Source organism: Fukomys damarensis, unplaced genomic scaffold (genome assembly GCF_012274545.1).
Source record: "Fukomys damarensis isolate Sample0158 unplaced genomic scaffold, DMR_v1.0_HiC HiC_scaffold_37, whole genome shotgun sequence".
In the NCBI taxonomy this organism is placed as follows: Eukaryota; Metazoa; Chordata; class Mammalia; order Rodentia; family Bathyergidae; genus Fukomys; species Fukomys damarensis.
This window is the reverse complement of record NW_022900949.1, coordinates 27,910,600-27,926,825: the sequence shown is the minus strand read 5'-3', so window position 1 is coordinate 27,926,825 and position 16,226 is coordinate 27,910,600. Positions and strand designations below refer to the sequence as shown.

The following is a 16,226-nucleotide window of genomic DNA, read 5'->3' as shown; positions in this document are numbered from 1 at the left end:
ATATATATATGGTTCTGGGGCTCGAACCCAGGGCCTGCCGCATGCTAAGCATGTGCTGTACCCCGGAAGTGCACCCCAGACCTGTAGTTCCCCAGTTCTTTTTAAAGAAACTACTATTTTCCAATGCCCGCTCAGCCATTCATTTCTTTCCAATTGTAGTATTTATAGTAAGTTCCTCTTTCACGTGATATTTTTCACAAGTCATGCAAATCTCTACAGAAACAAGTTATGGAAATCGCAGGCTGCTGACCTTTACATCCTTTGCTTGCTGCTGCCTTGGATGCCAGTTGGCAAGACTGCCCTTGGGGTATGTGTTGGAGTTGCCATTCTGATGTGGATCAGAGTTGAGCCAGCCTTTATTAATTGGCGTATTTGACTTTGTGATTGCAAATGTTGCCTACCGTCAACATTTAGTAGTTGGAATTCTCACAGGTTTAACTGCACTTTGTAGGAGTTACATATTGGACTCTTGTAGAGGTAATGTCTTCAGTGTAGTGGGGGGATTCTAGAATGTTCTTAATTCAAATAAGGACAGCCTTTTCCTTTCAGAAAGATTGTTTGTGGTATCTGGCAAAGAAAAATGTTAGCTGGAAAGAAAAAAAAAACCTTGTTTCACCTAAAGACTAGTAGAATATTTTGTCAAAATATCTTATTTTCATTGTGTGTTATTCAAATGGCTCATACTTCTCATGAAAATATGTGTAACATCCGACTCTGCCTGGTATGCAGTAGTTGTTGACAATATTCACTGAGTATTGTTTGATGGGGTGAGGCCTGAGGGTAAAACAATCAAGGGCAGACATAGGCCCAGAGGTAGGGGATGCATGAGTTCAGAGAAAAGCAAAGGTAATGCCCTCTGGAGCCATTTTGTGTCCTTACCAATGTGAAGAGTCTCACCCAATGTCTTGGGTGGCATCTTCATATTGCGCAGCACCGAGAGGGTCAGTGAGGACCTGGTTCGATGCTTGGGTCTGGCCAAGTGACCCGTGGTAGGGCTCTGAGTGCCCTCTCTTCCTTCCTCTCCCTCTCCCCTCCCTCTCTCTCTCCCTTTTCCTTTTCTGTCTGTATCTCTTCCTTTCTGGTACTCTCTTCCTTTTCCTCCATTTGCCAATTCCTAATTCTTAGTGTTTCTCTTTAGTGAAGTCTAATGCAACATGGAAACGATGTGTGCTTTGCTCCACTAATCAAATGATAAATATAGGGTTTTTTTATTCAGGATTTAACATGAACAAAATGTTTGTGTTGTTCTTTTGGAAACAAAACAGAACTGGACCAAGTAGGATTGATCCCAGGGATGCAAGGGTGATTCAACACACACTAATCAATAAATGTATTACACCACATTAACAGAGCCAAAGGACAAAAACCACACGATCATCTCAATAGATATAGAAAAAGCATCTGACAAAATCCAGTGCCCATTCATGATAAAAACCCTACTGGACCAGATGGTCTTTATCTCAATCTGATAAAAGCCATCAATGACAAACCAATAGCCAACATCATACTGAATGGACAAAAGCAGAAAGCTTTCACTCTAAAATGAGGAACAAGGCAAGGGTGTCCACTGTCACCACTCTTGTTCAATACAGTTCTGGAAACATTAGCCAGAGCGACCAGACAAGAGAAATAAATAAAAAAAATAAGGTTAGAAAAGGAAGAGGTTAAATTATCATTATTTGTGAATGACATGATGCTCTACATAGATCACAAAAAGACTTCTAGATTTAATAACCAAATTCATTTGTGTAGCTGGATACCAAGTGAACTCTCAAAAATCAGTCTCATTCTTACACACAAATAAATTCACTGAGAAATTAAGGAAACCACATCTTTCACAATAGCATAAAAGAGAAATACTTAGAAATCAATCTAATGAAGGAAGTAAAAGATCTTTACGTTGAAAACCACAGAATTCTGAAAAAGACATCAAAGAGGATGTCAGAAAATGGAAGGACATCCCTTGTTATTAGGTAGGAAGAACCAATATAGTGATAATAGCCATACTTCAAAGATTCTTATACAAATTAAATGCAATCCCAATCAAAATACCAATCGTATACCTTACAGAATTAGAAAAAATAATCCTAAAATTCATTTGGAACTAGAATAGCAAAAGCAATTCTGGCAATGTAGACAAGGTGGTGGTGGAGGTATCACAATCCCTAATTTAAAATATATTGTAAAGCGGCCATGATAAAAACAGCATGGTACTGGAGAAAAAGCAGACCTGAGGATCACTGGAACAGACTAGAAGATGAGAAAATGACTCAAAATACACTCAGCCACCTTATCTTTGGCAAAGAGGCCATGCATCTTCACTGAAAGAAAGTGTCTTCAATAATGGTGCTGGAAAAACTGGCTTTCCACATGCCAAAGAGTGAAATTAGACCCATATCTCTTACCATGCACTAAACTAAAATCAAAATGTATCAAAGATCTAAATATTAAAACAGAAACACTACATCTGCTGGAAGACAGAATAGGTGGAACTCTTGAAGACATAGGTATAGGCAAAGACCTTATGAACAAACCCTGATGGCATAGGAAATAGCACTAACAATCAGTAACTGGGACCTCATCTTGTTAAAATGCTTGTTATACAGCAAAAGAAACCACCAACAGAGTGAAGAGACAACCCACAGGGCAGGAAAAAATTTTTATCAGCTATTCCCCAGGCAAAGGGCTAATATCTAGAATTACAAAGATCAGACTCCCCAAACTTAAAGACCCAATCCAAAACTGGGCATCTGAAATGAATAGACACTTCTCAGATGAAGAAGTAGAAATGGCAAGTAAATATGTGAAAAAAATGTTCAGCATCACTGGTCTTTTGAGAGATGCAAATTAAAACAACACCGAGATTCCACCTCACTCCAGAAAGAATGGCCATCATTAAGAAATCAACCAAAGGGCCAGGGATTTAGCTCAGTGGTTCTGCTGACTACTTTGCCAGTGCAGGGTCCCGAATCTGATCCTTGGTACAAAAAAAAAAAAAAAAAAAAAAAAAAAAACAAACAAATGCCGGCAAGGCTGTGGGGAAAAAGGAACCCCTCTCTACTCTTGGTGGGAAGGTAGACTGGTGCAAGCACTGTAGAAGTCAGTATGGACATACCTAAAAATTTAAAACTAGAAATTCCACTTGACCCAGCTGTTCCCCTGGTGGGCATCTTTTCAAAAGAATTAAAAGCATTACACCATAGCAATAAATGCACACCCATATTTCTAGCAGCACAATTTGGGGTGGGGGCACAGGAGAGCAGGTACTTGGGCAAATAAAATATGTCAAAAGCAGACAGGAAGAGGGAAGCAGCTCTGACTCGAATGTCCTCTTAGTATCTGAGGACCCTGGTAAAGCATGGATTCCTTGAAAGTCTGGAGAGGGGAGCAGCCCACCGAGGTTGTGGCCTTAGCTGCTCACACTCGAAGCCACTGGGGAGGGTTGCATCCACAATGTCTGAAGATGCTTATTAGAATTTTGGAAACAGACTTAGAACTTTAGGAAAGAGTTACTGTTAGATCCCTGCATTCTGGGGGGCTGAGACAGGAGGATTCCAAGTTCAAGTCTTACCTAGGCTCAACTTCATGACATCTTGTCTCAAAATAACAATAAAAAGAAGTAGGAATGTTATTCATTGCTAAGGCCCAGGGTTAGATTCCTACTACCACACACACACACACACACACACACACACACGGATGCACTCATGCACACAAAGTTGTGATAAGATATAAAGATATTAGAGCTAAGCAAGTAGCTGCGTTTGTGGGTCCAAGTGCCAAGGGCAAAGGGAAGAAGAGAAGTCATGAAGGAGGAACTTTCAGGATATGGGCCAGACAAAAGTCGCAGGGCTGGGGGTGCAGCACAGTGGCTGAGTGCTTGCCTAGCACGTTCCAGGCTCTGAGTTCCATTCCAGCACTAAAAAAGCAAAACAAAGAAACACCAGCAATAACAATAACAAACCCTGACCATCTCAGACAGAAGAGGTACCAGGGAAGGCAGCAGAAGTAGGATGAGAACAAGGAGAAACTGGTCTCAGAAGCAAGGGAGGAGACAGTCCAAGTAGAGAGGATAAAATGCTGAGCCCTGCGGAGGCAGAGACGGGACGGCTGGAGCTCACTTATACTAGATTGGGAAGGTCAACTGTTTGATTTTTCAGGACTTCAAAGAGCCAGTTGTTATGTACAGACATGGTTGAAAATTAAGTCATTATGTATTTCCAGCTAGGCAGATCAAATTAAAAACAATGGTCATAACTATACAAACCACATCGCTTGGTACCTGCCTTACCCTGTTGGGGTTGCCCATTGTTGAGGTTGTACGCATGGACACCCAGCCACACTGTGTGCTGCCATACATCTTCTTCCCAGCCATACTAACATCTCAAGTTGGGGGCCTGAAATCTGTCACTAAGTAGATATTTACACTGCAGAAATTGGAAAAAAAAAAAAAAACAAACCCACAAATCAGAGGCTGAGTTCCGTGGCTGAAAAGCCAGTGAAGCATTTCCCAGCACCACTTTCGAAGATCAGCAAGTTGAATGGATTAGCAAAGGGCCGTGTGGCGCTTATACCTGGGCAGAGGGGCAGAAGGACCGGGAGTGAAGGGACCAGTGTGTAATGTGGAGAACAGCACTAAGTTAAGCAGCTTGGTGGTGCTGGTGGTAGACGCAATGCCGGTGTCCTTGATTCATCTCCACACATGCGTACCACATGCACATGGTCTCTAGTGAGATCCTTCCTTGAAGAAATTACCTTGGGAAGTGTGTATTTCACACTTACGAGGAGACCTGGTGTAACCCTGAGACAAGTATATTCTTTCATCTATGTTTCTTAGTTTTTAAAAGTAATATTGTCAAGAATGAATGTTGAATTTTATCAATTTTTTGCATTTTTTTAGATAATCCTATTATCTTTTAAAGTTTGACCTAGAGCTATGACGTGTTTCAATATATTTCTAATATTAAATCCCCTCTGCCTTGCTGAGATAAATCCAGCTTGCTTATGGTAGTCTACTCTTTTAGTAAGCAATGCTGTTGAACTGTTTAATGAGCATTTTACTTAAATTTTTATATCAATGTTAATAAATAGGACTGATGGGGGGTCAGATTTTCATTTCAGTATTATGCTACTTTTAAAAACTTAATTTAGTCATTGACTGATTGGTTTTTTGAGGCAGGGTCTTGCTATGTATTCCAAGCTAGCCTTGAACTCACTATGTAGCTCAGGCTGGCCTGGAACTCACAAAGATCCTCCTGCCTCAGCCTCTTGAGCGCTGGGATTATAGGCATATACCACCATGCCTGTCTATACTGTAATTCTGAATGGATCAGAAAGGATCTCAGCAGCAGGGGAGGCCTTGGAGAAAAGCTGTGAAATTCTTCCTGCCTTTAAAAGTTGTATAAGTCAGTCTGCTTTTTTTGTCTGATCCAAATCTTGGGGCTACAGGTCAGGAGTAGAAGCAGTTTCCACCAAATCTTCACTTTTTTCCTGCCTTCTTCTCAATGAATTCATACGTATTCCGAAGGGAAATCAGGCTGATGTCAAGGACTGCTGGTATGGCTTAATTGCAACCTGGAATCAACGTTCTTTAATTTTTCAGAGAGATTTTGTTCAAAAACTTCTTTGTTAATATTCGCATTTGCATATATTTGAACGCTTTCTTAGCAGTTGCTTTAGGTGTTTAAAAAAAAAAAAAAAGTCAAAGTGAGTCTCCTTAACAAGTAAAACTGCTTTACACAGGTCACAAAGGATGACCAGTCTGGTTCTAACTAGCCGCAGCTGAAAGGTGTAGGTGTGCACTGCTGTGTGAACTTCCTACAGATACAGGGCCCCAGCCTGAAAGACTGGTGGCGTTGTAATTCATGCCAAGTTTAAATTAAGGAATTTTCAATTTCCAAACAGAAGCACTGCATCTTGCTGGAGAAAGCAAATGGGCTTTTACGCAGCGGAAGAGAATCACTTCCTTAAATTCCAAAGTGAGCGGAAGTGACGGAGCAGACGAGGAGGGCGCCGTGTGGGTTAGATGTGTTGGCGTCGGGCCCTCCCGATAAGGCCGTTGGCACCAAGGCTGTTTTGTCTCTATGGACGGGCCTTGCAAGGCTGTGTGGGGGTCACTGATGTGGGCCGCTGCTCCGAGTCTTCGCCAGGGTGCATCTGCTCACCTCTCCTCTCCGTTGTGCTTTGCCTGGGGACTGCAGACCCCGCCATCCAGAGCCTCGGTAAATCCTCACTTCACAGTGGACAGCTGTCACCCAACACCCATCTGTCCAAGTGACTGGGCCCTTTAAGATCTAGTTTTTCTAAGTCTGCACCTTTCTGCAGGTATCATTATTAATCTGACCGGAAAGATGCATGAGCTAAAGGCCTTGGCTCGCGTGAGCGAGCACACTGGGAAGGGAGAAGGGGATTAGAACACGTGTCTCTCTTCCCAAAGGAACCTTAGGAAGGTTCTCTAGAGCAGTGGTGGCGAACCTATGGCACGGCGCCGCGGCGGGCTGTTTGCATCACCGGAAGCTCCAGGTGGTTCCCATCACTGTTCTACAGAACACAGAGGACCGTGGACTCAGAGAAAGCCAGCATTCAGGATGAGATCCACCAGAATGTCTTATTTGTGTGTGTACTTTTTGGTAGCCTCGGTTGTCTGAGGATTTCGAATATGTGTGTGTATTGAAAATTATGTTTCTTTTTCGTCCTTCAGATTTGAAAGGCGCCAACTCTGCACCCCAGATCACAAGAAGGTGGTTTTCTTAAACGAGAGTTGCCCATTAACGGTATGTAAAATCAGAATTTATTACACTAAGTCTGTATTTAAAAGTACCCTTTAAAAAGAACATGATAGTTCTTTGCATTATTTCTCTGTGAGATGTCTTAGCTTTTATAATTTCTGCTGTATAATTTACCAGCCATTTGGAGTTTACAGTAGTAGATTTGTCTAAGACAAAACACAGATGGGAAAATGACCTAGAAGTTGAGAAATTATGCAAATCCTAAACAATAACTCTCTTTTACGTTCCTCTTATTTTACTAGTCAAATAATAATTGCAAGTGCATTAGTTTAGGGTCTTATGATGTTTATAATTACAGTAAACATTGGCATCTCTCACCTGGTCATTGCAGGCCGTGCACTCATTGATCTCTAGAGAGTGTGGCTTCATTGGACCAGATGTGTTGGGTCCAGGGAGCATGGCCGCCTGTGGGCAGCGCCCGATGCTGAAGCTCCTGCTTGCCTGGTGCTGTCTGGTTAGGGTGCGACTTCGGGGGCTGAGCATTTATGCCTTTGTGGCTCGAAGCTAGGGTTCGAATGAGGTCCTTAGTCCCCGAGTGTGTCCAGGGAAGACGGGAGACCTGCGTTGCTTTCTGGTCGCTTTCTGGTTGTAAGTAGTTTTAGGACCATTGATTTTGGTCAGAACAGGAGGTCACAGGATGGCTCATTTTCCTGAATTCTGCAGTTTAATGAGCTACCCACTGAAAACAAGAACTATCAGACAGATGGACACCAACGCTAACCCAGAGGGGTGTATGCCGAGGTGGGGTCAGTGTACACATGAGTGTTTCTTCACTCTGCTCCCTGAGGGAGCCCAGCAGCAGGGCCCCCGCAGCAAACCAGACTTGGTTGCCAAATCCCATCTTCCTTTCCAAGAACCCAGGATGCTTTGCAGAAGTGGTCAGTGGCACGGTCAGGCCCAGGACAGTTCAGCCTGGGGGTGCCAGAGAGTGAGGGTGTGGCCGAGAGAGCTTGCAGCAGCCAGCACTGGGCCAGGCTGAGATGGATGGAAATGACCGGAAAAACAAAAACAAACAAAAAACATATTGAGGTGGAGGCAGGGACATGGAGAATGCTGCCTTACAGAAGCACTGATAAATACTGAAATTAATGCGTGTGGGGTTAATGTATGAGGAGAATAGGACACAGTATTAGCATAATCTCAAAGTGCTTCCCTCAGATGTATATTGATTGCAAAAGGAAAGATAGTAACTTTCCAGTGGAGAATGCTGCAGATGAAGCCGTAAGCAAGTGGCCGAGATCAGAGTCAGCAGTAACAAGAGGCACTGAGCCCCTCTCCCCTCATACAGAGTCCTCAGAGGGGCACTTCGTGTCTTTGGACCTCTTCCCTGTGGGATCATGGAAGAGCTCAGATGACCTCAACAGAGAGACAGCTCCGCTCGGCCGACCCTCTCTCTAACAGCGCCAGGGGACGCTGGAGACCAGGGAGGGCCTTCAGCGAGCAGCCAAGCCGGAGGGCTGGAGGTGTGGCAGCTGGATGCCACGTGGGGTCTAGACCTGGAAAGGGACATTAGGGGGAAGGCTGGTGAGGCCCAGGAGTGGTTGGCAACACCGTGCCGCCACAGGTCCCTAGTTTGGGGGACCGAAGAGCAGGTCGGGAGGCCGGGAGAAGGTCCCCGGAACTGCACACTCCCTGGGGCTCCTCGGTGCCTCAAACCATCTCAGAGTAATGAAGTTGCTTTTGTTGGTTTTGTTTTGTGGGGCTGGGAGTGGAACTAAAACCCTGAAATATGCTAGGCAAGCACTTACCACTGACCTCCAACCCTAGCCACCAAATAAGAAGTTTTTAGAAAGTCACAGTGGGGTCACTACATAGACCCTCGCAGTAGGCTGCCATGCACTTGTGGAGTGGAGCCACTGCTTGTGTGAGGCAGGGGCATCCTTTTCCCTGGGCTGTTTGTGAGCTGCATTTGGAAATTTGCTTCTTAGCTGGGTTTGTTTGGGTGCTAAAGATTGAACCCAGGCGGATGACTCCACCGGGCCTGGGTGTGGCTCTCAGGAGAGCGCTAGCCCAGCTCACAAGCTCCCTGCCAAAAAGAAATCACAACAAACCACAGCTCCTCAAACTGCACTTCCTGGGGACCCTGAGTAGCTGCAGGTTCAATGGGAGGCAGCCAGGTGCCACAGGAAGGTTCCAGCCAGAAATGTGGATGCATTTGGATCTCATTAATCCTCTCTTGGTCCACCAGTCTTTATGGGCAAAATGAAATTTAACCCAGACCTTAGTCTCACGTTTGAATGGTGAGATCAGAAAAGTCTCTTGCTTTTAGGTAAAATGTGTAGGAATTCTGTGAATACAGGCTGTGCTAAGGGAACCTAGATGCTGAAAGGAAATTAGTGACAGTAGGAAGGTTGCCTAAAGAATTTACTTAACCAGAGCTGGGGATTTAGCTCAGTGGCACCGTGCCTGCCTTGCAAGCACAAGGTCCTGAGTTCAATCCCTAGTACAAAAACAAACAAAAAAAACCAAAAAGAATTAACCTTAGAAAAGCCTAATGCTATTGAAAATAGAAAGGTCAAACTCTTAAGAGACAAAGGGCAGATGTATACTTTGGCATCTAAAAATGAGTGGTTTAAGCGCAGTTGTTTTGTAAAGCAGTTGGAATTTGACCCTGATTTTTGTGTGTGGGGGTGGCGGGGTGGCACTTCTCTTGCATCTGCAGCCATTTCAGTAAACTATGAGGTTGCAATTCTGGGGTGAAACGCAGAATAACAGAAGATGCCCCTAAAGGGTGGGGGGAGAATGGAGGCAGAGTTTTAACTTTGCAAAATGAAAAAACATTGTGCAGATCAGTCACACAGCATTGCCACTGAACTGTACCCTTTAAAATGGTCTAAAATAAGTAATTTATGCTGTGTCTATTTGACCACAATTTTTAAAAAGTAAGAAATAACAGAAGACCGCAGTGGTGACAGCTCCTTTTTGTTGCCAAGGTGTCCACCTTGAGGATGGCCTCTGCTCGGGGACATTTTTCCTTAGGAAACTTTTTTGTATAATGTAGAGAGGATTCTTTGGACATGATTTCTCTACTGACAGTTTAAACGACCCCCATGCTGTAAAATCACAAAGTTGAAAGAGAAGAACAGGAAACAGCAGAGCTGGTGGCCAGGAGAGTGACTTGTAGGGTTAATTTATAACTAAGACAAATTAATCTATAAAAAGAAGAAAAGCCCCATAAGAAATATGTTAAGTGATGGTAGGGGAGAAAACAGGTTTAGATGAAAGATAGCTGAACCCCTTTGGTCCCAGTGCTTTTATGATGGAGGAATTCAATTATAGGTGTGCTGGTGGGGCGGGGCGCTGTTCTATAGCTCACCAATACGACACGCGCAATCCCTAAGGCCTTGTGTCTGTGCGTCTGTGCTCATGGGCGCCCAAGCCTGCACCCTGGATGCAGCCCGGCCTGCCCCTGGCCTGAGTGTCAGGGCTCTGAGGTGGAGCATGGATCCTGTGTGCTGACTGCCAGGCCCCTTGGGGTAGAGGTGGTACACGGTACCCTCTGAGCTAAGACTTGGAACTAGGACGGCTTACTTAAGAATTTTGTCTGCTGAGTCTGTTTCATTATATGTTGGTTTGCTTGTTTGTTTTGTTCTGTTTCTTTTTTGGTGGTGCTGGAGATTGAACCCAGGGCCTTGAGCATATAAAATACACTTTACCACGGAGCTACAACCCAGCCCACGTTAGTTTCTTTTAAAACAATTTATTTCTGAATAGCTATGAAAAAGATCACACTTAATTATACAAAAACTATTCTTATTTCCTTAGTTTTTTCCAGTTTTTGTTAACATGCCTTTCTCCCCACCCCACCCCGGCTCAATTTTTTTTTCTTTGCTGGGGTTTGAACCCAGCTCCTTCGTGCTGACCTACCTTACCAGCCCTTTTTAATTTTTTATTATGAGTCAGGGTTTCACTTAGTCACTAAACTGCTCAGGCTGGACTGGAATTTTTGATCCTCCTGCCTCAGCCTCCCAGATTGCTGGGATCACAGGTGTGCACCATCACACCCAGCTCCATACACATTTATTTACTGAATCCAGGTGGCATTTTTACTCATTTGCTGCCCTGTTTGATCACACACCTTTTCCTTTGTTTCTGCCTGGCTTTCAGATATGTCCAGATGATCTGTTTTAGTGCTGTTACCAGATTTACCAAGTCAGATCTCGGCTGTTTGTTGTTTGTATCGTTATTATTCAGTTACCGCTGATTGGATGCTCTTACCCCACTGGATCTTTAGGTGCTCACTTCATATCACTTTAAACTTTGTTTCCTTCAGATGAATTGCCAGGGGAGGTGTGTGTAAGGGGAGGTGCTTGGGGAGCTCCCTTACGCTGCTGCTTCAGGGACTGGTTTTTATGAACTAGCGAATAGGCCTGAGGATCCATTAGTAGCAAAGCCCTAGGTTAAGGTTAAGTTGCTTTGTTCTCTTGTTAACTAGCATTTTCAGCGGCTGCTCCTCCTCGGTGGGGGCCAGAGAGCTCCCCCAGTCACCTAAGCAGCAGACAGACACCTGGTAGCTTTTTGTTGTTGTTCTGGGAGACACTTTTAAACCCTTGTGTTGCTCGTTAGTAGGAAGGAGCTGCTCTTTTGAAAATGCAGATTTCACAAAATAGGACTTCCGCAGAGATGGGTACAAGTCCACTTTTATAAAAATATTTATTTAACATCAACTATGCTGGAGGCCCGCAGGTGCATAGCTCAGAGTAGCCCCCTTGCTTGCCTAGCAAGCATAATGTCCCGCCTCACCAGAACACAGGGAAAGGTGTCAACTATTTTACATTGTGGGTTTGAATATTTGAGGGAATAAATTTTTGATAAAGATGACATAGGAAAATTATAAAATTAATATGTCTTAAAATGAAGACCTGGGCATCATGGTGCCTACTTGTAATCTCAACACTCAGGAGGCTGAGGCAGGAGGGATGGCTGTGAATTTGAGACCAACCTGGGCTACATAGTGAGTTCAAGGCCAGCCTAAACTACATAAGAAAGACCCTGTTTCAAAACAATGACGAATTAATCAGTTAATTAAAAATAAGTAAAATGTATTAAAATGAATAGAAAAGTAATATGGTGAAATTACTTTTATTCCTAACTTTTCTGCTTTGGGGGTTAAAGGTCTCCATTGCCTCACTTTTCCCAGTTTTGTTTGCTTTTTTCTTTTTTAAATGCAGTTATGAGCTCTATAGTCCTAGCTAGGGCACGCTTGGTTCTTTGGTTACTTCCAGTAATTTATGTGTTAAAAATGATGTGTGTAATTGTACTAAAATATTATATAGTAAGATCTTAAAAATGGAAGCTACTTTTACTCCACAGGGTAAAAGGGAGTAACTATGGTCCCTTCCATTTTTTTTCTAGTTTTTTTCTAGTTTTCCAGTTTTTTAAAAACTCATGAACTCCTTGTTCCCTAGATTCTGTGATCTGAAATAATTGAAATTATTTGATGTTTTTAACCTTTTCTATTCCCAGTGGGCAGGACGTAGGAAATTAAAGTGACGTAAACATCTTGAAGAATCTTTAAAAGTCATGAGACTTGGTAGCCCGGACAAGAAACAATTAGGAATAAATTTCAGGGAAATACCATCGTGGCACAACTCTGGTTCCCTTTTGTTAGTGAGCCCCAGTGCTTTCCTTTCCAACCCCAGGAACACATAGCATGGGTCCCTTTTAAGATTTCAGTTTCGCCTGCATCACAGAAATCCATGTTTCCTCAGCTTACGCACTGTAATTTGTGATTGCTATTTTTCTTATCTGCCAAGGAAGTACAGCAGCTCCCACTGGGGAAATACCACTTTAAGTTGATCCTAAAATAAGAAATCTGAGGGAAAGTTCACATCCTAATAACTTGTGCGAATCGAAATTCCCAATTACCTTTGAAATCATTTTGTAGGAGTAGCACATCAGCAACGTGCTACTGGACTTCTTCCAGAGAGTTATAAAACTGCAGCACTTTGTGTACCACTGAAGTATAACTACAGTTGGCAAGACCACACTTTTTCTTCTTCTTCTTTTTTTTTTTTTTTTTTTTTTTTTTTTTTTTTTTTTTCCTTAGAGACAGCGTCTCATTGTGTACTTCAGGCTGGCCTTGAACTCACTATGTAGCCCAGGCTGGCCTCCAACTCTCGGTGATCCTCCTGCCTCAGCCTCCTGAGTGCTGGGATTACAGGCAGGTGTCACTACACCTAGCAAGACCATGCTTTTTAATCCACCTGTTATAAAAATCCAGAAAGATCTAGCATGACTAAACAAACAAAAAAGCAAAACAAATTCTTACTTTGTTACTTTCACTGAAAATACAAGATTTATTACTCAGGAAGTATTCTAATAATTGCATATAATGAAAACGATCTCTCCTACTACTCTCGCTAGGTGTAATATTCCATCTTTTACTAACACAGACCCTGGCTAGACTTTGGAAGAACTCTAAGCATGTAATTCCAGAGACCTTGCCTGTCTAGGGCAGCAGCCACTGGTGTGTGGTCTTCACTCGGCCACCTCCTAAGTGCTCCACCCTGAGCTTCCTTGTCTGCTAGATAGGGAGGTGTTTACTGCGAGGCCCAAGAAGGATTTAGAGGCTGAGCCCTCGAAAATGTGTGCAGAATTATGTCTTTAAGGTATTCCATAAGCTTTTTGTCTCTTCCGAATGGAGCTAAACTAGAGAGAGGTCAAGGAACTCATTCCGGCCCCTCAAGTCCGCAGTCACACGCACACCCTCGTCTGGAAAGTGTCCAAGCCATGCTCTGAAAGGGCGGAGTTTCACAGCCCCGCTGCACTCTGTCCAGAAGACACACCAGGTTTCACAGGAGAGTTGGCTCCTAGCACCTGCTGATTTTCCTTTCAGATCTTTTGTATTCCTTTGTTTTGTTTGGTTTTGATTTTGCTGTTTTTTTTGGTACCGGGGATCACACTGAGGACCTTGCACTTGAGAGGCAGTTGCGGTGCCCCTGAGCTAAATGGCCCTTTGGTTTGGTTTTTTGAGACCAGGTCTCACTATGTAGTTCAGAGTGGCCTTGAACTCACTGCATAGCCCAGGCTGGCCTCCGCCTTGCAGCGATCCTCCTGCCTCAGCTCCCCGAGTCCTGGGATTACGGGTGTATACCATCCTGCCTGGCTGAGGATGGCTTGTTGGAAATGTATCTTACCTGTTTCTCTTTCTGTTGCTTTAGAAAGGTGTGCCACGATTCCTCAAGTATCTGCATAATTATTAGAAGCAAAAGCCAAGCAGAGTGTGGTTTTTGTCTTTTGACCTACTGAGACTTATTTTCTTCACAGTGGCTATCTGTTTTCAGTAATTTAAGATTTATAGGAACAAAACTGGGTTCCCTACCCACTCTGTAGTAAGACCCATCTGTTGAAATTATTTAGACATAGCTGTACCTGACCGCATGTCACCAGAGAGTTGGCCTGGTTCCTCCTAGGGTGATTGCCCTTCTAAGAGGCAAGGCCCTGTGTCCAATGGAGCAGACTTTTCGTTCACGTCCTTCCAAGGACACCCTGTTCTGGGACGAGCACACTTCCGCTAAGAGACACGTGGATGTTAGATCATGTCCTGCCAAGTAGACTGCTTGATATGTGAAGTAACCATATTATCTGCCAGACTCGGGAGTAAGAGAAATAGCCACAGTTGCTGGGCGTGGTGGTGCACACCTTCAATCCCAGAACTCAGGAGGCTGAGGCAGGATGATCTCTGGGAGTTCGAGGCCAGCCTCAGCTACATAGTGAGTCTCAGGATATGCTTTTTTCATGGAACGATGGCATCTGGTTGCTGCTCATCCCCAGCCCACCCCTGCATATCACCACCCCCAGTGATTCTGATCCTCAAGGTCTTCTCACAGCACTGAAGTGGTCACTGGACCCAATTTTGGTGCCTGTGTGGTATGGTCTCGGGAACAGAGCCTGTCTTCAAGGTGTCTGTAGTACTTCCTACCTCCCGGCCAATATTATGCAGGAAAATTGTGTTATTAAATTATATTATTAAAGGGGGTGAAGGGAGGGCAGCGGTAAGGGGAAAAAATGAGAATCAAGACTTGTCATGTGGAGGTACAAGATCCCAACAATGAATGTAACTGTACTGTATCCCTAAAATGTACCAATAAACTCAATTAAAACTGAAAAAGAAATTTAAAAAAATTATATTATTAAAATTCTATTCTTGAGATAGATTTTTACTTCCAGCCTGAGCTGCAAAGCCTGCTACGGAATCAAATTATTTGAAGGCTGTATGAGATCCATACAACTTTGAACATCCCTGATCTGAAAACTTGAAATCCGAAAGGCTCGCAAAACCAACTTTTGAAACACCCACACGACACTGCGAGTGGAGAATTAAGACAGGGGTCCTAAGGATGGTGTATAACCTCCCTTTCAGAAGGCACTGTAGAAACTCGAGTGTCCAGGCAGACTTGGAATGTGTCCAAAGCTGAGGTCTTAGTAACAACGCCAATGTGCAGTTTTAGCCAGGGAGTGAGAGCGATGTCGTGGGCACCAGTGGGGTTCCGAGAGGTGTCTCTTAAGTGGGGTCCATAATATTCCTTCGTCCTCCACGCTGCCCCACAGGAGGAATTGTCACTGTTGTCCTACTCTCCAGGTGTGAACTCTGTGAGATTTAGCGAAGTCACATAACTTTCAGAAAGATCATTCTGCAGACACAGGGTAAAAACCCAGATCTAAGCAGAGATCTGTTAGATGCTCAGCCCGGGGATGTTTTTCCAGGGCTCTTGAAGCAACACGGAAGAGTGACCAAGGGAGAGAGGAGGTGAATTAGTGCTCTCAAGGGCGCATCTGACGTACAGATGCCGCCAGGAAGGGCGTTGCAGGGATGCTGACAGGCGGGAAGGTGGTGGGGCGTGGCTTCGGACCAGTGACGATGTTAGTAGCCGAGAGGTGTCACATCCAGGCGGGAAGAGGGCAGCCGCACAGGCACAGGAGGAGGTAGTCAGGCCCGGGAGAGACAGACCCTGTGAGACCAGGCTGAGACACTGAGTTCGGAGGAGGGACACGAGGTTACTGTGCCTGCGCGTCATGGGATAGGAGGACAGACCGCAGGTGTCAGGTAAGCACAGATTCACAACTGCACGGTGCTGAGTGTGGCCGTGCGAGTACCGACTCCCCCGGCAGTGGATCGGGAATCTTCGAAAAGCAAGACGTGCGTGCATTTGTTCTGTTTCCTTGTTCTTTTTCTTTAAATGCTAAGTGCAGCCCCCTAGATGGCGTTTACATTGTGTCAAGTGTCGTGAATCACTTAGAGTTGATTTAAAAGGAGGGTGTGCATGGGTTATTTGGAAATGCTACACCTCGTCGTATGAGGGACTCATGTGTATCTGTGGAATTGGTGTCCTGGGGAGTCCTGGGCCCTGCTCCCTGTGGACACAGGATGACTGTGGACCTCCAAGGTTATATGTCACTTGGGAGAAATCCCATACCAGTAAGAACAGCTTGGCA

General features: G+C 44.3%; 1 protein-coding gene across 4 annotated transcripts in view; it reads left to right on the top strand.

The window, feature by feature from the left end:
* Pparg (peroxisome proliferator activated receptor gamma) overlaps positions 1-16,226 on the top strand; it is a 121,749-nt gene that overhangs the window by 15,675 nt on the left and 89,848 nt on the right. For 3 of the 4 annotated variants that reach the window (XM_033759474.1, XM_010631502.3, XM_033759473.1), the window contains exon 2: positions 6,701-6,773. The gene's annotated coding sequence lies outside the window, so the exon portion shown is untranslated. Of the gene's footprint in view, positions 1-6,007; positions 6,222-6,700; positions 6,774-16,226 lie in introns of those variants that run through there. The other variant, XM_010631506.3, reaches the window with a different exon arrangement.